At 44.4% G+C, this 22075-nt stretch overlaps 2 long non-coding RNA genes across 3 annotated transcripts in view; one reads left to right on the top strand and one right to left on the bottom strand.

Annotated features, from left to right (window-relative positions):
• The window catches only part of LOC146360244 (uncharacterized), a 54713-nt gene extending 32761 nt beyond the window's left edge, over positions 1–21952 (top strand). Inside the window, exons 2-5 of one of the 2 annotated variants that reach the window (XR_014786971.1) lie at positions 13270–13336; positions 18364–18495; positions 20745–20901; positions 21660–21952. This is a non-coding gene — a long non-coding RNA (uncharacterized LOC146360244). Of the gene's footprint in view, positions 1–13269; positions 13352–18363; positions 18496–20744; positions 20902–21659 lie in introns of both variants that reach the window. The other variant, XR_014786972.1, reaches the window with a different exon arrangement.
• Positions 18392–22013, bottom strand: LOC146360243 (uncharacterized). The gene is made up of 3 exons (XR_014786973.1): positions 21955–22013; positions 20737–20784; positions 18392–18441 (listed from the first exon to the last, which is right to left on the bottom strand). It is a non-coding gene; the product is annotated as an uncharacterized LOC146360243 (long non-coding RNA).
• Between the last annotated feature and the right edge of the window lie 62 nt (positions 22014–22075).

The following is a 22075-nucleotide window of genomic DNA, read 5'->3' as shown; positions in this document are numbered from 1 at the left end:
GCCTATTTGTAGGCAGAGAAACCGGGGGGGGGGGGACAATTTCACCAAATTTCTCCTAGGGGAGGAGAAATTCTCCAACAGTTTCTCACAGATAGGGCTCACAATTGGCACAGGTTCTTTCTTTTCTCCTAAGGGTTTTTGGTTTACTGCACTGCTTTTGTAGGTGGCAACAGAATCAACTGTGTTTCCACTCTTTTGAGGCAGAATTTTGAATTTCTTTCGGTGGTATTTTTGAGCTTGTCTTAATCACTGCGAACTGGCCAAGGGTGCTGTGTGTCATTTCTCTCTCTATTACACATCTTTCCATTGCTCTGCAGCCTCCCAGGTCACCTGCATTTCCTGAATTGAAAAAGCCTCACGGGAGCAATTGCTTCATGATGTCTTCTTCGTGATGGCTTTAACTGAAATGTGGGAAGCCATGGAGGCTACAGGCTCCCACAGAGATTACTCTACAATGAAAGACAGGATGCTCATGCACACTCCTCAGCCATCTCATAAGTAAGGCAAGCACAAGAACCTCAAACCCAACCCATGAGAATTTATCTGAAATTTCTCCTCCTTTCAATTTCTTTTTGAAAGCAATTTCTTTTCTATCAAATTGAGAATGGCTGAAAAAAATGTGGGAGAAATTTTCAGCACAGCACTACTTTCTTCTACCCAGTGGTCCTAGGGGCACTGAAACCTGAAACCATGACATTGCCTAGCAGAGCCCAATTTGAACGTGTGCAAACCCCCTCCTTCCTATCGTCTTAAGAATTTGATCATGCAGACATTGCGACTACAACATTTAGTCCAGCTTCCCACCCACCCCCACCCCGCCTTTTGTAACATCTTGCCTGACGAAGAGATCTGGAGATCTTGAAAGTTTGCTCAATTTTTTGTCATCTTTGAGTTGACCTAATAAAGGTTTTATACTATATGGACTTTGGATTTTTTCTTACAGCCTTCCTTTTTCGTATGACCCAAATTTGTGTATTTTGTTGGCTCTCCATCTTGCCCCAACAGAAGGGCTTAAGGAGGCATACAATATCAAAGTATTCAGTAAAATAGCCAGACTTTAATAAAATGGATATTAATAGTAATAATGGAATGAATTACAATATGAATCCTAATAAATCATATGCTAATATGCAGAATATACCTCAAAAGGGACCAAGGACATTGGACCAAGGATGCCGGAATGTTGTTAACAGGTGGTGGTGAGAACAACAATAACTAGAACAATACAGCTGCTTCTCCATTTTGGCAACAAGCAAATTAAAGGCTAACAGATTTAGGGCGCAATCCTATGCATGTGTAGACAGAAAAAAGTCCTACAACTCCCAGCGTTCTCCAGCCAGCCAACATGGCTGGCTGGGGAATGCTGGGAATTGTAAGACTTTTTTCTGTCTACACATGCATAGGATCACGCTCTTATTGTGTCATACGTTCACCTGGGGCTCCTATTGCTACCAATGAAAAGGCACTGTGCCGCTGTTCTACCTTTTCTTCCATAACCGATTTGTTCTGGTAAGAAAAAAGATCGAAGAAGCTTTGGGAAGACCTGGGAGGGCTACAAACTGATGACAATGTCATCTGGACCCCCCTTAAAATCCTGTGAATCAGGCAGTGTGGTTGCACAATAAAAGCCTCATCTGAAAGCATCTAGGGCTTGCTTCATTCTTTCTGCAATTTTGCTTTCTCTGCAAGAGGTGGCAATAGCGAGCTCTCAGGTTTTATGTTTCTCATTCTTTTCTTTCTGGTGCCACTGGAGTTGTAAGCCTCTTCAAAGTTGTCGTTTTCTGTGCTAATACACTTATTCTTTCGGTAAAAGGTATGATTTGGTTCCTGCCTTTCTTCAGGATAGCCAGCACACTTCTTAGAATCATAGAGTTGGAAGGGAATTCAAAGGTCATCTAGTCCACAAGTGGGCACCATCCGGCCCGCATGCGCTCCCCCTGCCCCTTTTTGCAGCCCCTACGGCAGCTGCCCTGCCACCAAAACCGGGTGGCGCGGCAGCACTGAGGGAAAGTTGTTGTTCAGTCGTTCAGTCGTGTCCGACTCTTCGTGACCCCATGGACCAGAGCACGCCAGGCCTTCCTGCCCTGCGCTCTCTCCCGGAGCGTGCTCAAGTCCATATCCATTGCATCGGTGATGCTATCTAGCCATCTCATCCTCTGCCGTTTGCCACTGAAATCGGGTGGCGTGGCGGCAGTAAAACAGCTCCCTTTTCCTGCTGAATTTCAATGGCAAACCACACTTTTGGCTTTTAAAAGCAGGCTATTCTTCCCCAGTGGTGGAAGGGGGGCAGGGGGGAACCCCCCAGTGGGGTTGGGGGAAGGCAATGCTTCCACCCCAAACCCTGGAAGTTACACACCCCTGATCTAGTCCAAACTGCTGCTAATACAGGAAGGGCGCAATCCTATCAAGATAGGCGGCTGCCTCTGAACTCAGAGGTGACTGCCTATCCAAAGCAAGGCAGGAGAGGCACGGGGGGGGGGGGGAGCGCATCATTCCCTCCGCGCCTCTCCTGACTTGCTATTTTTCGCTAGACAGCCGTTTTTGGCTGTTTAGCGGGGGGGGGGGCGACCGGGAGAGGACGCTGCCGTAAGACACATTGGATGTGTCGTACGCGCAGCTCTGCTCTCCCTGCCCTGGAACGCCCCCCAGCCCTGCCCCTTTTCAGTCGCTCCACGCTCCTCTTACAAGCGCGGAGGACGGGGCTTCTCCGTGCTGCCTCTGAGGCAGCGCAGACGAGGGGGGAGGTTGGTTTTCCCGGAACCAACCTCGGAGCATGGGCTCCGAGGTTGGTTCCTGGAAAAGAGCATATCCTATGGCCCTCTAGACAGTGTCTAGTGGCCATAGGATTGCTCCCTAAATCACTGTTGTTGTAAAGTTCAAAGAGCTATGTCATACGTAGCTATATTTTTTAGAATAAAGCTTCCCAGTTTCTCATTTGTATAGCCAGAAAAAACAATAACAGCAAGATCAAATATTGTGACAGAGTTTCATGCTGCCTACATCCTCCAGTAGCAGAGAGTTCCAGGGACTGCCATTATCCGGTTAGTTTCCTTGTGAGGGGAGAAGACTGTATATTTATGTGCCTTTTATTATATATTTATTTGGGGTTGGGTGCTTGTGTCTGGAGTACTAAGGCGTGATACCCATTAGGGTTCTAGGCAGAGATGTGTCAGAAATGTGCTCACGTTCCTTTCTAGTGTGATCTGAAGCCAGGCTGTTTGTGCAGATTGCTCCCTTGTTTGCCGTGTGTCCTTTCTCCATAGTTTCCCATCACCCTAGTTCTCTCTTGTGAGCACTAAGCGTCTGTGACAAGCAGTGATGTAGTGGTAAATTATGGCCTTCCTGTGTGTGGGTTTATATATTGGCAGTGGTGGGCTATGATTGGGTGCTGAGTTACATCATATCCTGTATTCTGTTGGAGTGATGTGGGCAGGGTCTGGGTTTCCTGGTTGTCCTGTGGGGGGTGATAGGCGGCCAAGTCAATGGGAGGGCAATTCCTTGCTCCTGGGGGGTTTCCACCAGCGATTTACTCCAAGCTGGCTGCGTGTTGAGGTCGTTAGGGATACATGATGTCATGGCCATCCAGCAGCCACCTTGGAGCTTATCGTGGAAAGAAAGGATTTGCTGAGACTGCTTAAAGTCCGATTCTTTTCCTTAAGTCAAGTACTCCCCGGTATAGTCGCTGTGTGCCCCAACCCCCGCATTCAGCTCGGGTATGCTAGCCCTGCCCAGGGGTGTGCATTTCACCCTGACCCCAGTCAAGGGGTGTTTCCTGCCATTGTGCTGAATGAGGCTTGCCCTCTCGATGACCACAGGAATAACAGAGAAGCCCCTCAACTGACACGGCACACGTGAAAGCCCAATTCCATAAATGCGATTAAGTGCGATCTCGAGGCTCTGATCCATTGCCTTAGGACGTAACTACGTCACAGCTCCCTTATCAGCTCCAGATCCTGTGCGTTAAAATGGGGGCTGGTTTCCATCTCTTTCCTCCAACAAACCTATTAGTGTCTCTTCAGAAGTAACTCCCATTGTTCTGAATGAGGCTTGCCTTTGAATGTCCACATCAGAACTTACAGAGATTCCCCCTCAATGAAATGGTACATGTTAAAGCCCAATTCCTTAAGTGTGATTAAGCGCAATCTCGAGGCTCTGATTCATTGCCTTAGGAAGTATGTTCTTCACAGCTTGGTTATAGATATCCTGTGGGTTACAATGGGGGCTGGTTTCTGTCTTTGCATTTACTGCTTTTTTTCCCGCAACAAGCCCATTAGTGTCTCCTCAGAAGTAACTCCCATTGTGGTCATTTAGGTCCTGCAGGTTAAAATGGGGGCTGATTTCTGTCTTTGTGTTCTCCCCACCCTGCCCTTTCCCAGCACAAGGATATGTGTGTCTACTCGGAAGTAACTCCCACTGTGCTCAATGAGGCTTGCACCTGAAATGCAGGTGCATCTGGACTTTCAGGGGAAAGCGGAAAGGGGGGAGGGGGGAAGCCTCTTTTATTGACTGAGCAGCCCCTGCCAGTCAGATGGCATTCACTCCAACCCCCACCCCCACCTGGAAGTATGTTCTGTGAAGCAATTTTTACTGCTGCGGAGAATCTGCTCGTGGAACCCTGCTCACAGCAAAGCCGATTCCTTTTTAAAAATCCGGTACTCCTCCATTAGCTTCTCCTTCCATTGTTGTGGAAACACAGCCCTGGTCTGAGGCTGATGCAAAGTTCTACCAGCATCATGGTGGCTTCCATTGAATCCTGTAGCCCCTCAGCCTGCAGATCTCAAGTACAGGATTGTACCCAAAAAACTCAACATGCATTTAGTACAAACAAATAACTAAGAATTCTATTTAAAACAAAGTTAAACAGTATAATCAAAATAACAAGAAACAAAAATATATAGGATCCTGAAAGCCACACTGTTACAATGTGCAGAGGCATCCACATGGGGGAGATAAAACACTCTACTTCTTATTATGTAGCAGACAGTCCTGATGAGAAAGGCTGGTAAATATTAAAACCTAACTGTAGTAAAGGATGCATTTAAATGCTTGTTGGAGCAGAGGTCATTAAAGCATCGTAGATCCCAGTTGCTCATCCTTTGCAACACACATAATGCAAACAAACACTCATAAAAATGAATGGCAGCTCTATGAAGCGATGTCAGGGATCGTGCCAGGTCTCTTCTGCATGCAAGGCATGCTCCAGTGCTGAGCACTCTCATCTAATCACTCGTCTTCAAGATCGTCTTCATACAAAAAGTATCTCTTCTGAATTGTGATGGCCGCAAGGAGTTTGAACTCTGGCCGTTCAGATATTTGCATTATAGAAGAGTTAGGAGGTATCTTTCAAGATAATCATGATCGCTGTTGCTTCTGGAGTAAACAAAACTTCATAGCGGGCTGCGCTGGTGGTTTCTATTCATAAACAGCAATCATACCCCTTGAAATAAACTGTGGGATCTAGCCAGAGACAAGAGCTTTCCAAGTGCACAAAACACTTCACCATTATATACTTGTCATATATAGATAAGTACAGATGGAGAAGTTAGTAAGTACAAACCTTTTCTTTTTATAGGATGGGGCTGTATGAACTTTTCACTACCTTACACCAGACACAAATCTGCCTTGTCCACTGGGTGTCTCTGTGTGATTACTTTAGGAACAGAAGCTCTAGTCAAAACCTGTTCTTCACCAGCCATAAATGCCTTTAACAAGGCTCACGTTCCCAGGACCAGCATCAAAAGCTGTACCCTATAGGTCTGTCCAGCTGTCCTAAAAGTCCACTTACCTGTTTGTAAGACACAGTGTTGTGTGTGTGTGTGTGTGTGTGTATGTTGAGGGGGTGGGCAGCATCCGAATGGGATACTCCTATTGGGCAGTATCCAATTAATTCACTAATGTAAATTATGTTGGGCTTGCTCAGAGGTGCAAACACTCAGGGCATTTCTACACCAGCCTAAAATCCTGCATTTAAAACAGGACTATCTGCTTCCATTTTAAATGCAGGATCACAACTGACTGCCTTTACATGTACTCCCTTTCCCCCTCCCCGTCCCCCTCCTTCTCCCCGTATCTGAGTCTTCCATTATCTTTCTTTGATTTCGCTCCTCTTCTTGCTGCCTTTTACTCTGTTCACGGAGGAAACTGTAGCGGAACACAATGGGGTAATTTGAAGATCACCTCCATGCTCCAACCACCCTGCATTGGATACTCAGCAGCCTCTGAGTTTGGAGGCTGCCGACTATCTTCATAGGATTGTGTCCGAAAAGACTAAAATTCCTGGGAAAATAAAAAAGGTCTGCGCCTGGTGCTGGAAACAGCATAACGTTGGAGTCAGGAGAACCTCTCTGGGAAGCTCATAAGTGGGGTGCCACAGCAGAAAAGGCCCTCTTCTTGGTAGCCACCTGCCTTACTTCTTTGGCAGGGGCTCCTGGAGAAGGACTGCTGAAGCTGATCATAGGGTCTGGGCAGGTACATATGGGGTGAGAGGATCATTCAGATAACCCGGCCCCAAGCCCTTCAGTGCTTTGAATGTTAGTACCCGGACTTTGATTCAAGCCTGGAGCTGGACTGGCAGGCAGTGCAGATGGAAAAGTACTGGCAAAATATGATCACATTGGCCAGTCCCCATTAACTGTCTCACTGCCCTATTTTGGATGAGCTGAAGGGCATTTCTACACCAGCCTAAAATCCTGTATTTAAAACGGGGCTTTCTGCTTCCGTTTTAAATGCAGGCTCACCACTGACTCCCTTTACATGCGCTTTCTCCCTGCCCTCCTCCTTCTCCCCGTATCTGAGTCTTCCATTATCTTTCATTCATCTCGCTCCTCTTCTTGCCGCTTTAAGTCTTTTCACGGAGGAAACTGAAGGGGAACACAAGGGGTATTTTGACAGCTCATTATCTATGATATATTTAAAAACGGAACAAAGGGCATTTGGTGCAGGAGGGTCATGGCAGGGTCACGGCGTCATGTAAAGAGCCCGCAAACTTCCATGAAGGAGCAATCTCAATCGCAGGATAAAAGCTCCGTGTGATGAAGCCCCCAGACTTGGGGGCCAGATCCAAACCCGGACCGCCACGCCTCTTGCCCCTCACCTAACCCCTTTCCCCAACCACTGGCCATTAGTGCTTTTGTGCAGGTTTCCCCCCTTTTTAAAAGTTTGAAATGCCTCTCCAAAGGCTTAGTTATAGGCACTAAGAGCTGTAAACTAAAATGTGCTGCTATTCTGGCTCAGCCCCTTTTGCCTTTGGCCACACCCACCACAGGAACATGGTCCCTAAGAGCTTCTCCGAAATGCCAGTCGACCCTTGGGCTGAAAATGGTTTAGCACTCCTATGCTGGCATAAGGGACCTCTAGCGGAATGAACGCCAGTAGCCTTAGCTGGTGCAACGTGTTTTCCAGGGAATACTGTTACAGAAGCTATTGGCATCACGCTATTGGCATCACAGTATTGGCATCACACTAGAGGTTCCTTATACTAGCACTGCCCTTGAATACTTAATGGTATATGGATGGCCTCTAGGTTCAGACATAAGTCAACACCCTATTAAAGGTCCTTGTTTTTCAATTGTCATGTTATGTAGGAAGGGTTACCTGCACAGCTGTGTTAGAAGGGGGGAAATCATTTGCAAGTACTATTGACCTTGGGCCTAGTGCTCACAAAGAGCAGATCATCAGTAACCCCTTATCTGGTCTGTTCCACTTCAGGCTGTGGTGGAAGTGTGTGTGTGTGTGTGTGTGTATGTGTGGGCTCATATAACTAAATGTTCCTCCATGGGGCGGGGACTGTTCCTCCATAGGGGAAAAAAAGTGTCCGGTAGACAGTCTAGCTAACACTTTTAGTTTATGCTCTTGACCCTTTTGAGATCTCCAGAACTCTTCATCAGACAACGGTAAACAAAATGAAAGTGGGTGGTGGGGTGGTGGCTGATATTCCAACCATGGAACCTGCATATGGTTACAGTCTTAAGATGGAAAGTGGGAGGAAGCTGCAGACATGCAAATCGGGCTCCACCAAGTACAGGGATGGCTTCAGGTTGCACCTGGGACCCCCCCAAGGGTTGCTGAGAAGAATAAGCAAGCAATGGTTGATTCCCCGTTGTATTAAAATACAAATTCCTGTTACATCTTCTTTGTTTTTGCTTTTAGTAATCAGTTGTTACTTGTGCTAATGTGATTGCATTGTATGGCTTTATGGTTAAGCTTTATTATGTTTTGGGAACATTTAGTAAATGAGCAGGTTATAAATAAACGATAGGCTACTCCTTCACAGGAAAACATCCCTATCCTGCATCATCATGATCATGATCATGATCAACATCAAAAATAGGGATGTTTTCACATGGAGTATTCCATCATTTGAGCCCTTCCTCTTTCATACCTTCAAGGGTTGCCAAACAGAAGAGGGCTGCAACCTATTGTCTATCATCCAATGGGCTTAAGTAACAGGAAGGAAGATTTTGGTTGAACATCAGGAAAAACTTCCTAATGCTCAGAGCAATCAGACAAAGGAACCAACTACCCAGGGAGATGGTGGACTCTCTGTCAGGAGAGGTATCCAAGCAGAGACTGGACAGCCATGTGTCAGGGATGCTTTAAAATGGATTCCTGCACTGAGCAGGGGGGTTGGATTCAATGGCTTAAATGGTCCCTTCCAGCTCTATGCTTCTATGATTCAGTGCTGGACTGTCTGCTGATCTCTGAGCATTCATTGGATAGTCTGAAAAGGGGCAACTACATATCTATGCAAATTTGGTTGAATGTGAAGCAGTGAGGGGCAGGGTTAGGATCAGGGCCTGGGTCAATGCATGGGCAGGGGGCAGGGTGATATCCGAAGAGATTTCAGGTTTACCACCTCATCTGATTTACTGAGAGATGAGTCAGAAGTTACATTCCATCGGGCTATCCTTTAGAGCAGGAGCACTGAACCTCTTCACCCCAAGGGCCAAACGCCATTTCAGGAGAAACTCTTGAGGTGAGTGGCATCAGAGCAAAAAAAGTGGGCCCGAAGGCAAAAAGGGCCAGGGCCAAAATGCAAAAAATACCAGCATATTTTAGCTTAAAGCTGCCAATAACTAAAGACATCTCTACACCTGCAATTTCTCGCACATTCATGATTAGCCACTCACAGCGGTTTGCAGGTCTATTACACGATGTTGTAATCCTCCAGTGATTTTTCTGCCCTTTCCCTCTGCCTATCCGTGTTATCCCCAAATGGAAAAAAAAATTCCGCCTGTGCAGCAGGAGTGCCATGGCCTGCCCATGTACTTCTCCTGTAGCACAAAAAAACGGCTTTGTTTGGCGTTGTTGGGGCGTGGTCATGATGACAATGGCCATGATGTCAGGCTGGTGGGCGTGTTGGTATACTGACCTGCCAGCTTGCTGCCATGCCATGACTGAAATGCAATGGATCAACTTTTGCTCCCAACTTTGGCTGCTTACTCCACAGCACAGAATGGCCACCATGCCAGTATTCCGGTATTCGCAACCAAACCACCAGTAATCTGCGAGGGGAGGGAAAGGAGCAGGAACCAGGGAGGACATTTTGCGATACCCCCAGTGTGTGAAATGGCTTTTCACGGAAAAGTAGCCATCCCATGAAAAGGTAAGGAATGGAATATAATGAGATAGAAACAACTGTGTAAAGGAGCCTGACTGAATCCTTCAGTGTAACCAGATGGAGAAAGCCCCAGTATTGATGCAGATTTCTGCCCCCGTGTGATGAATCCCTAAACCTTAGAAGAGGCATTTCAATCTCTTAGAATGCAGAATAATTGCAGAAAAAAAGGAAAACACCAAATGAACGGTAGTCAGGGAGGGGGAAAGGGCATGGCCATTTGGGGAAACCCAGAAGGCACTCCTGCCTTATGGCATCTCTACACCAGCCTAAAATCCTGCATTTAAAAGCTTTCTGCTTCCGTTTTAAATGCAGGATCACAACAACTCCCTTTTTGTGTGTGCTTCTTTCCCCCCCACCCCCTTCCCCTTCCGTTTCCCCGTATCCGAGTCTTCCATTATCTTTCATTGATCTCTCTCCTCTTCTTGCCGCCTTTGCTCTTTTCATGGAGGAAACTGAAGTGGAACACAATGGGGTAATTTGATAGCTCATTATCTGCAATCTGTTTAAAAACGGAACAAAGGGCATTTAGCGAAGGAGTCACCTTGAATGATCACGACATCATGTAAAGAGCCCACAAACTTCTGTGAAGGAGCAGTCTCAATTGCAGGATAAAAGCTCAATGTGAAGGAGCCCTTAGAGGCAGTTATATCCAGTGCTGCTTGGTTGTACACCTCCTGGAAGGCTACGTCCCCCGGGCTCACTCACCGTCTGAGATGAGACAAGTGGAACACAGGAGTGGAGGCACCCCTGTCATCTGAGTATTCTACCATGACCTTTGAGATCAGCTGGTATGCTTTCTTAAGTACACCCTGTACATGCAAAATTGGGTCCGTGAAGCTGCACAGAGGTCCGCTCAATGACCGCTCCTCAGCCTTGGAATTCTCTTCTCCTGCAAAGATGCCAAAGCATGCCTTCTAGATGCCAAAGTATGCCTTCAAAGTATGCCTTCTAGATGCCATGTAAGATGGTTTTATTCACAGTGGCTTTTGGGATACAGAGTGTAGAATAACTATCATATTGTTATGTGCCCTGAGCCCTTGGAATGGGATAGGTTTTAGTTCAATTCAATATATTAGTAAAGAAAATATGTAGCTTTAATGGATAGAGTGTTAGACTTGTACTACTGAGGAGACCTGGATGATCAGGCTACCATCTCTCAGCCTAACCTTCCTCACAGTGTCGATTAATCCCAAGTATGCTGCGCAGCTGATAAAAAGGTAACATGAAAATGATCAAAGCTATATGATAGTTGCAGTCAAATTATCTTGCAACCCAAGGATGTAATAGAAAGAACTGGCACTTACTGTTTTGTGTGTGTGTGTGTGTGTGTGTGTGGAACATGGTTCTTTTATTGAGAACAAATGGCGGTTTCAACAAAAACCTTCTAATGCAGAAGTCCAGTGAGTCATCTTAAAAATTTGGAAATGCTTCCGGTTACAAGGGTCAACCTGCTAGTCGGGATGGATGAATCTGTTCATTTAGGTATCTCTCACATTCATTTAAAAAAAAAAACAACAACCCTCAAGCTCTTTCCCTCCTGTTTTTGAAGAAATTTGATAATCTTGGTAATTTCTTATCAGTAGTGAGCCAAACAAAATCCTCACCCATTTTCACTGGCCAAATTCAATGGGTACAGCCGTTTCCAGCAAGGAGACCACCATGCTGTACTGCCTGCCGGATAGCTGTTAAAAATAAGGAGTATATTTATGCCACTTTCCTATTGCAATATATTAAAAGTGGCTTAGAACAAATGTAAAAACAACGTATTATCATCAAAGTCACACACAAGAGAGGCAGTCATAAAATGTAATCTAAAATTAAATAAAACAAGAGCAATCCTATGGTTCCTAATAGGCTTCCATCTAATGGGCACCAATTGCATAGGACTGAGACCTTACGGTCTTTAGATCAGAACTCTAAAGTTCTGCCCAAAGCAGAAACTCTAGAGCAGAGCTAGTGTAGTGTAGTGGCTAGCGTAGTGGGCTGGGAGTCAGGAGATCTGGGTTCTAGTACCCACTTGGCCATGGAAGTTTGTTGGGTGACTTTGGGCCAGTCATAGAATTTCAGCCCAACCTACCTCACAGAGTTGTTGTTGTGAGGATAAAATGTAGAGGAGGAGGATTATGTATGCCGCTTTGGGTTACTTAAGGAGGAAAAATGGTGGGATATAAATGTAATAAATAAGCAGTCATTAGGGGATTTGGAGACATGTTCCATCAGTATGCTGATGACACATAGCTCTATCTCCCTGAATCTGAATCAGGTGAGGCTGTGCAAGTCCTGTATCAGTGCCTGGACTCAGTGATGGGCTGGATGAGGGCCAATGAACTGAAGCTGAATCCTGGCAAGACAGAAGCCCTGTGGGTGAGTGGTTCCTGAGTCCAGGAGGTAGGCTCATTGCCTGTTTTGGATGGGGTTGCAGTCCCTTTGAAAGATCAGGTAAATGGTCTGGGAGTACTCCTGGATCAGTCACTGTCACTGAAGGCCCAAGTGGCCATGGCAGCTTGGAGTGCCTTTTACCAGCTTCATCAAATTTGCCAGCTACAGCCTCTCCTGGACAGGGATAGCTTGGCCACAGTAGTACAGGTGCTAGTAACCTCAAGACTGGGTTACTGCAATGCACTCTACATGGGGCTGCCCTTAAGGCTGGTCTGGAAGCTGAAGCTAGTGCAGAATGCAGCAGCTTGGTTGTTGTCAGGAGCTGCTCCTTTCCAGCATGCAACTCTTTTGCTGAGAGAACTGCAGTGGCTGTCTGTTCACTGCCAAGCCATGTTTAAGCTTCTGGTACTAGTATATAAATCCCTAAACAACTTGGGACCAGGATACTTGAGAGAGTGCCTTCTTCCTTATCACCCTGCCAGGTCACTGAGGTCCTCAGATGGCATGCTTCTGGTGGTTCTCCATGGACCTATGGCACAATTGGAATCCATCTGAAGAACAGCTATCAGTGTGGTGGCCCCCTATCTATGGTATTTCCCGGTTCTGGAAGTCAGGCAGGCACCAACATTGTGTTTTGAGCACCTCCTGAAAAATCTTTATTTCAAGAAGCTTTCCTTAATTTACCAGCCATTATTTTTATTGGTATTCTGTTTTTAAGACCTGGAGGGAGCAATCTTATGGCCACTAGACAGCGGCTAGATGGCCACAGGATATGTTGTTTTCCTACAGCAGCCTCCTTCCCCACTCCGTCCTTCTGCAGCTAGACAGCTGCAATTGGCTGTCTAGCAGAAAAAACAGGGCAGGAGAAGTGCGGAGGGAATGATCCCCTCTGTGCTTCTCCTGCCCTGCTTTGGATAGGTGGCCGCCTCTGAGTTCGGAGACGGCTGCCTATCTAGATAGGATTGCTCCCTTAATATGGTATTTTATTGTTTTTTTAATCTTTAATTGTTCACTGCTCTGGAATCTGTTCAAATGTAGAGCAGTACATAAATGTTGTAAATATAAATATATGTTTTTTATCTGTTATTGCCCACTCAAAGTCTTCAGGTTAAAAATCTAAATGAACTAATCCATATCAACCAAACCATCTCTACCATATTAAAGAGATCTTTATTTTAGCAAGCAGTTTCTCCATGGGACACAATTCACTGTAACGTTTTCCTGCACGAGCTCCATTAAAATGACTCTTGCATGGTCCCCATTTATTTCAGTGTGGGCTTGTGCAGGAGAACCCCTGAGAGGTTTGCATCCTTGATCAGCAAAGGAACCCACCTAACAGTGAGTAAAATGAAGGTAAATTTTGTTTTATAACTAACATGTTAAAATGGAACAATTGGTAGTATTGTTATAGCTGCATATGAAGCAGTTATAGGTACTAACAATTCAGCCTTTGTCGCAGTATTTCTCTGAAGTAATTGCCTCCATATTCATTAATGTGCTGTAGTTTTTCATGGTGGACCATCCACTATGGTGATTATATATCTGTATCTATCTAAAAAGCATTCCAATTGCAATTTAATTGGGAGAACTTTGCAACTGCACTATCATGCCGCTAGATTACAAAGCTCTTTTGCAGAGGTAGCAGTAGCAGTTGTATCAACTGGTCAGCCAAGGTTGGAGTAACATAGGGATGTTAGTTACTAGTATGGACAGTTCTAAATTAAAGGCAAGACCCTGCGTACTCTACAAATGTCAAAAACAGCACTTTGAATTGAGACGGGAAACAAAGTGGAAGCCAGTGAAGATCTTTGAACACTGTGGTAATATGTTCATGGAGGTCTCCACACTTAATGAAATGGCTGCTGCATTCTACTCCAATGGCAGTTTTTGAATACATTTCTGAGGCAGCCCCACATACAACATGTTACAATAGTCTTGCCACTAAATAGTGGTTAGGTCCTCTCTCCAAAAAGGAATGAAGTGTGTGTAGTACGGCTGTTCATCTTGGATACACTGGTGATGTGTTTTGTTGTGTAAAACAATTTTCACTGCCAAATAAAAAAAAAAAATTAAAAACAAGCACCATGCAGATGTGACCACACAGTATTCTCACAGAGAAACACTTTACATTGTATCTAACAGATTTAAATTCAATCAAGGTATTACATAGTGCAGCCTAGCCTTTGGCTCATTATGAATACATGTAAGATCTTTGGTGAAAAGGCATTCACTTCACACTCTTGCTTTCCAATGGATATAAGAGGAAACAGGCAAGCTCTAGCGGTAACTCTTAAAAGTTTAGCGATGATCATATAGAATTATTTATAGAAACTAACTTGAACAGCTGCTTTTCTCACTCTCTTGCGGGACTCATTAAAATCCTGTTTGACACTCAAATAAGTCTGTGTGTTTGGTGGCGAGAGGGAGAAAAGTGTGTGTACTTTAAAGAAATTACAGGATTTGGAAATTAAGATCAAAGGTGCAGAATGATATTGAAGTTATTCACTGCTCCCCATGCTTTCCTGATGAATTAAAAAATGATGAGGAGCAGAGCGGTTTTCTTCTGCATGGCCAAAAATGGAACAGGGAAGCTAAATGCAGCCATGTTGCTGTCTGTGTCTGAAAAGGAAGCAAGGAATAAAAAGAGGAGGTATTCAGAGGGTGTCTCAGGAAGTTACTTAAGAAGCCCTAAGTAGTATGATAGCTCAGTGTTGGGATGGCCAGCTCTTCGGCTGGCATCTAAGATCTTGGAAGGCATAACACTGGTCAGATAAAGGGACTTAAGGAAGCAATCCTATGCACATTTCCCTTGATGTAAGCCCCACTGAGTATGGTGGGACTTTCTTGTACGCATCGGATATGGGCTGCACAGCTCATCTAATCGAAACCTCTACCACACAGGTAGGCAACCTTTTTGCGTCCATGGGCACATTTGGCAATTTGAGAAACTGTCCTGGGCACCAGTCTATCCCGAGAAGAAGTCCCATTTACCTATAGCAATTTCAGATCAGATCATGCCATTTAGACAATTATATGCTACCTCGGGGTGGGCAAGTTGTGGCACTCCAGATGTTTCCCCCACAACTCCCATTAGCCTTAACTATCATAGCCAATTGTAAGATGGGAGTGGTAGGCCAAAACATCTGGAAGGCCACATGTTGCCCACATCTGCTGCTACAAGCAAAAACTCGAGGCAAGTAAAATACTATTCCAGTTCATACCCCACAGATAGGCATATCTTCTTGTATCTTATAAGAACACAATATATTTTAAATATTTTTAGGCTGCCTTTCAGGACAGAAGGTTCTCTCAAGGCAGATTCCAAAGAATTTAAATTCATAATGTGCTTCCCTCCCTCTGTTGTTAGCTAGCAGGTATGATTTTATTATTTAGTGTGCATTAGTTTGAGAGGAATCTCTGGTTCTTACCTTATCCCTACATGAAAAGTTGCACCTGCCAAACAAAATTCCCTTCTTCCTTGCAACCTTCAGCCCATGGAAGTTCCCAATCCATATTTATAAAGTTAATGTTGTAGGGCATTGGGGTAGTAGTTTAACATTTTTGATTGGACAGCCTGATAACTGTGCTGGAGAACAGCACCTGTTGACCACTAACTAAGATTGCTTATTTTTTGTGCTTCAGTAGAACAGCTCCTGAAGCCAGCAACTGTTTCTGGTACACAAATGCATGACCACCCCCAAAGGATGCACAGCTGCATGCCATGGAGGTTATTATTGCCAGAAGCAGGCCCATAGAAGATGCATATAGCCAGGGCTTGAGACTATATGGGAGAGATGGGTGAAGGAACCTAAAGCTACTTACATAAGATAGTTATGTCTAAAGGACTTGTGGAATTGCCCATCTCCGCTTTCTGTGCCGCAGGTTATGGTTCACAGATATTATTAGGTCCAAGGGCTCAGTGTATAAGGGCAGCCACTCTATCAGTTTATGGAACTTCTTTGTTTTATTCGGTCATCAGAAGTTTTGGTAGATGTCAAGTTGCAAAACTTTAATCAGGCAATTACAGCAATTAATGTCATGGAAGATTAGTCCCTTGGCTGTTACTCCCATAGAAGAGTTACTTACAGGTAAATGAGTCTTCTAGCAGGAAGACCTAGGTCAGGGATGGGGAGACTGTGGCCCTCATGCCCATCATCCATCACCACTGGCCAGGCTGATGAGACCAACATCTGGCGGGCCATAGGTTCCCCAGCCATGACCTATACAGTGAAGGAACTATCTTCCGTGGCATATATGGTGCATCTTGTCATACTAGTATATTTCATTCCTGTATCATCATGCAAAATTTATTCAGAAGTGGAGGGACATGTCTTAAGTAGACCCTATTGGAATAGAGTTTGGATAGGACAATGGTTTGCCTTTTGACGAAACCAGAGAGCAGAGTTTGCGTAAGAGCAGAGCATTCCATTACAAGGATATTGACTTATATTATTATTTTTTCCATTAAACAGATGAACAAAACTTTAAATAAAACTAGAGTACAAGTGCTTATTATATTGTATAAACACCCTCATTCAGTTTTGTAGTCCACAAAAGTTACACTAGATATAAAGAGTTGCACAAGGTATATATTCAAATAGTTAGGCATTACATCTCTCCAAAATGATCTCTGTGTGACTGAAGATTAGAAGTAATTTTCTAGTTCTACTCCACCTTTTCATCAAGACACTCTCAAGATAGCTAATATTGTCAAAATAAAATTAGCTATTGGTTAACTTGGTTAACTGTTGGAGCACTACACTTCAAGGCAACATTGGTGTTCTCATGCTGGACTTCTGGTGTTCTTTTTGAGTGTGTGCACACTGAATGTCTTATGAAAGCAAAGTGATGGCAGCATCACTGTTGACAGAAACCCTAGAGCAGGAGTGCAGAACCTCTTTCAGCCTGAAGGCTGAATTCCATTTTGGAGAAGCTCTCAGGAGTCACATTCCAGTGCTGAGAGGGGCCAAAGTCAAAAAGGGCAGGGCCAAAAAACAAAAAACCAGTATATATTAGCTTAAGGGTGCAATCCTACGGGGATAGGCGGCCGCCTCCGAAATCGGAGGTGACTGCCTATCCAGTGCAGGGCAGGAGAAGTGCGGTGGGGATTGTCCCCTCCGTGCTTCAGCCACCCTGCATTTGCGGCTAGGCAGCTGATTTCAGCTGTCTAGCCGCGGGAAGGCAGAGCGGGGGAAGCGGCTGCCAGACGACACATAGGATGTGTCATACCAACATTTCCACTTTCCTTGCCCCGGAATGCCCCCCCTGGAACGCCCCATTTTCATTGTTCCGCGCTCCTGTTCTTAATGCAGAGCCATTCCGAGCTGCCTGAGAGGCATCGCGGGAGGGTGGGAAGGTCGGTTCCCGGAAACCAACATATCCTATGGCCATCTAGCAGCCATAGGATTGCTCCCTAAAGCTCTTACTGCTGATTAAGCCTTAGGAGAAGTATTTCAACCTGTTAGATGGGGGAAAAACTGCAGAAAAGCCAGGAAATCATCAATCGGTGGTTGGGGGGAAAGGGACATGGCCTTCTGGGAACCCGCCAGACTAGGACCCTGAGCCTGAGGTTCTGCACTTGAGCCTTAGAGGAATGAAATCTATCGGATGGGAGGATGCTCACCATGGTGCAGAGTACTTGTGAGTTATGATAATGATGTTGCTGCTATAGCCCAATCCTGCCCCTTGTCTGGCCCATGGCAATACAGCTTGACATGACCAAGGCCGCTGACTGTCTGTTTTTTCTGTAGTGTAAGGCCAACAAGAATCTGCCCACTCCCACTTGCCCCCAACATGGCCTGTCAAAATGATACACATGAACAAGTTATATTTTGACTCTTCTCACTAACTTTGACACTATACAATTAAGTGTGTGTGTGTGTGTGTATATATATATATATAAATACACACACACACACACACACACACAGAGAGAGAGAGAGAGAGAGACAGCCTACAGCAGTTAGCAGGACTCTGTATCTAAAGAGTCAAGTCACAGGTTCATTATTATGCCTTATTCAGATTCCCTTTTCCATTTAGCAAAGGCACTGCCATAACAACATAAATTATCTCTTTTCCCATGGTACTGGTTTATTGACCAGTAACTAGAAAAATCTTTATAATTTATTAATTTTTAGAAAAGCAGTGGGAAAACTATTATTTCTGTGGTTAAGAAAATAAGCTTCCCATAGGAAAACAGAAAAGACGCAGGTAAAAATAAATAAAAGTTTATTTGCAGAAAACCCTGTTTGTCTGTGTCTACAATAATCACTGTATGGAAAATATACCAAACAATACAATACACTAAATACATTTCTCAGTGCATTTGAGAGACAACACATTTCTAAATATGTTTGTATTCCTAGACCAAAGTGAGCAGATGGCTGATCAGGTCTACAGAATCCAAAGTCAAGTTATGAAGTTGATGGAGCTCCTTGACACACCTGCAGAGACTCAAGAGACAGGAGAGAGGCTTTGCATTTCTGGATTTGGTAGAGGCAGGAAAACTCATCACATTCTTATCTATCACCAGCATTAATTACAAAGGGGTGGGGAAGAGGAGCCTACATTATTTTGATTTACTGCATTTTTATTTCACTCATCCTACAAGGAGGTGAGGTGTACATGGGGGTAGGCAGAAGGTAGGTCTCCGGATGTTTTGGACTTCAAATCCCATAAGCCCCTGTCAGCATGGCCAGTGGTCAGGAAAGCTGGGAGTTGAAGTCCAAAATGTACATGGTTCTTCACACACTCCTGTATCTTCACAACAACTGTGTCAGGTAAGGTAGGCTGAGAGATAGTGACAGCTCAAGATCACCCAGTGAGTTTCACAGCTGAGTGGGTATTTGAACCCAGCTACAATGTGATGCTTCTGCAGGGCTCACATCTCTTATGAGTGGCAATGAGAGAAGTGATAATTTCTGAGTTGTGTAGTATGCTTGCAGGCAATACTGTCATATTTCAGAAGTGGATAACTTGTGCATACTTGATTGGCTACCAATCAATGTATGTATGTATGCATTCTATTTATACCCTATGTTTCCTCTCTGGAGCACAGAGCAAGTTATAGATGGTTTCTAGTTTTTCCATCGAGGCATTGCTCAGGGCCACATTTCCTTGGCTTTAGCCACTGTACTATATCATGCTGTGCCTTCTCAGCACTTACTAAACCAGCGGTGGGCAACTTCGAGGGCTCTTGGGGCCGATTTCAACCTAGGCCATGTAGTTTGGGACAATCATCCTAATCGAGTAAAATTCAAAATTGCTACGTTTTCCTCTTGCTGAAAATATGGGAAACAGTATCAGCCAAAACATCCTCATATCTTAAGAAAAGGATTACTTTATTTCCTCTGGTCCATAGCTACAAAAGCAGTAATTTCCATCAAGAATCAATGGGCTTTTGTCAAAGTTCAGTGCACCAGGCAATCCTTCTCATCCATCCTCACACCAATCCAATAAGGTAAGGGAGATTTTTATTACTCCTGTTTTGGAGACAGTATCTTTAGCCCAACATTCTGCTTCCAATAGTGACTGGACAGATGCCTCAGGAAAAACAGCCATTCCCATTTGTCCTCAGTATCTGGTACTCAGAGGTCTACAGCCACTGATATGAAGGATTCATTTAGCAATAATGGCTAATAAATGTTGACAGATCATGATATAGGGAGGCTGTTATGTGTTCCTAGTACATCCACATGATCAGGTTATATCATTTTTAAAAGCCAAATATGAGCCAGAGAGCCACAGTACTGTAGTGGTTAAAGTGTTGGACTGATAAGAGCTGGGTTCAAATACCCACAGCTGTGAAACTCACTGAGTGATCTTTGAGCTGTCACTATTTCTCAGCCTACCTTACCTGACACAGATGTTGTGAAGATACAGGAGTGTGTGAAGAACCATGTACATTTTGGACTTCAACTCCCAGCATTCCTAACCACTGGCCCTGCTGGCAGGGGCTTATGGGATTTGAAGTCGAAAACATCCGGAGACCTACCTTCTGCCTACTCCCATGTACACCTTACCTCCTTGTAGGATGAGTGAAATAAAAATGCAGTAAATCAAAATAATCCAATGTTAATTTATTTGTATGATTTGTGCCCCACCTTTCTACCAAAAATAGGCAGTCAAGGTGGCTATCATGTTGCAAGAGGATGCTTATACTGAGGTGGGCCATGGGCGTTCCCACCCAACTTAACATTTCCTTTTGCTCAGTAAATGCAGAGTTCATGCTCATTTATTGCTGATAATCCAGATCTTTTCCCTCAAGACAAATTATGTTGTGGGGATCATCATATTGTCCCACTTGTCAAGCCATAGTACTTTAGCACTAAGAAAATGTAAATTCTTTCCCCATGCTCGCAGCTGGCAGTCCCACTGCACTTGTGAGCTCAGTGCTGGTGACATCACTTGCAATGAGCAATATAATTACTCCTGCATGCACCATTTTCTGAATTTTTAAGAAGTTATTTAAAAACTATTATTTTAAATATTAGAAGTTGAGTATTTCTCTACTGCACTACTTTCAACACAGGAGTGCTAAAGTAGTATTTACCCCTTCGCCCCTGCAAGCACTTGTGTGGGAAAATGCTACCCCCAACCCTATAACAATAGTCGGACATTTTGTTGTCCTTTTTCTTTATTTTTCTTCTTTAGTTCTTTGAAGATTGGAGAGAATTACACATCTTGCCTAATTTTATTTATGTGTTTAAAGCTATGAACAGAGCTACAGTAGTCCTTACCTTTGCAGAGAGTCCTGGGGATGGAGAATCATGCTGCTGGCACTGGAGCTGTGCCAAAACAAGTAACCAGTATAAGAGCCACTGTGTTACAGCGGAGAAAGCGCTGGATTCGGACTAGGGAGCTTAACTCCCACCTCAGCCATGAAATTTACTAAATGACCTTGGGTAAGTCATTATCTCTCAGCCTGACCCACCAGTCAGTTTTTTGAAAGGATAAAAATGTATGTGCGTGTTTGTGGTAATGTATACAAACCCTGAGGTCCCTGGAGCAAGGTGGGATAGAAACACAGGGTGTCGTTCTGCTAACAGAACTACTTCTAGCAGCAGTTCTGGCAAAACCCTCTGGAGAAGATTTTTGGGTGGCACAGAGCACTGCAGCAGGGAGGAGAGAAGGAGAAAGTCCTGTTGTACTATCCAACATCTGCTAGCATGATGTTGAATTTGACCCAGAAGCAATACACAAAATATTTCATTTGATTTATACCCCACCCTTCAACAGGTTCCAAGGGTGGTTTACAAAAAGCTAAGTTATAAAACACATGAGCAGACCACAGTATAAAAACAATCAGCAGAATCAAAAACAAACATCAAACAGCACAAGAGCAACGTACAGAACATTAAAAAGCTCGGGAAAATAAGGTTTTCGTCTATTGCTGAAGTGACAATATGGGAGGCACCAGGTGAGCCTCTCTCGGGGAGCATTCCAAAGTCAAGAGTGCCACCACTGAGTAGGCCCTCCCTTAGCCACCCACCATACCTTAAATAGCAGGGGCACCTGACAAATATTTACTACTAACATTTACATACCAGTCTTGTTCTTAAGTAAATGTGGCTAGGTCTACAGTCTACAAGAAAAGTGCACATTTTGTTGATTAGATAAGTTCTACTAGTGCAATGTCAACACTTGTTTTTTTTGTAAACAGGAATTGAACCTCAGAACTTGAGCATGCAAAGTATATCAAGATGGCACACTCATGTCAAAAAATGGATAACTGGAAAGGCAGTTTCCCATTCCCCCACCCCACAAAGAAGCAGCAAATATACACACCCATCCACTTCGAAACAGTACCACAAACAGCAGATGGGCAACAGAAAAGGAGCGAGAAACCGCATATAACAGCAAGAAATACTGGGCATAACAACTACTTTATACTGAGCACTACACAGAATACATGTACAATTCACTTACCAAAAATAAAAAAATGGCTTCACACCTACCCTTCTATTTCTACATTTGTTAGCATGTGTTCTTCAGCCTTTCCACCAAAGCTTTCTACTCTGGCAGCTGTTTTCACAACAAGGCAGAGGCTTCTGCTCCCAAACGCCACAGGAGCAAGAT

The sequence above is a fragment of the Heloderma suspectum genome, chromosome 1 (assembly GCF_057233095.1).
Source record: "Heloderma suspectum isolate Gila_16-S chromosome 1, 16-S_ref, whole genome shotgun sequence".
NCBI classification, from domain to species: Eukaryota; Metazoa; Chordata; class Lepidosauria; order Squamata; family Helodermatidae; genus Heloderma; species Heloderma suspectum.
This window is presented reverse-complemented; position numbering and strand designations above follow the sequence as displayed.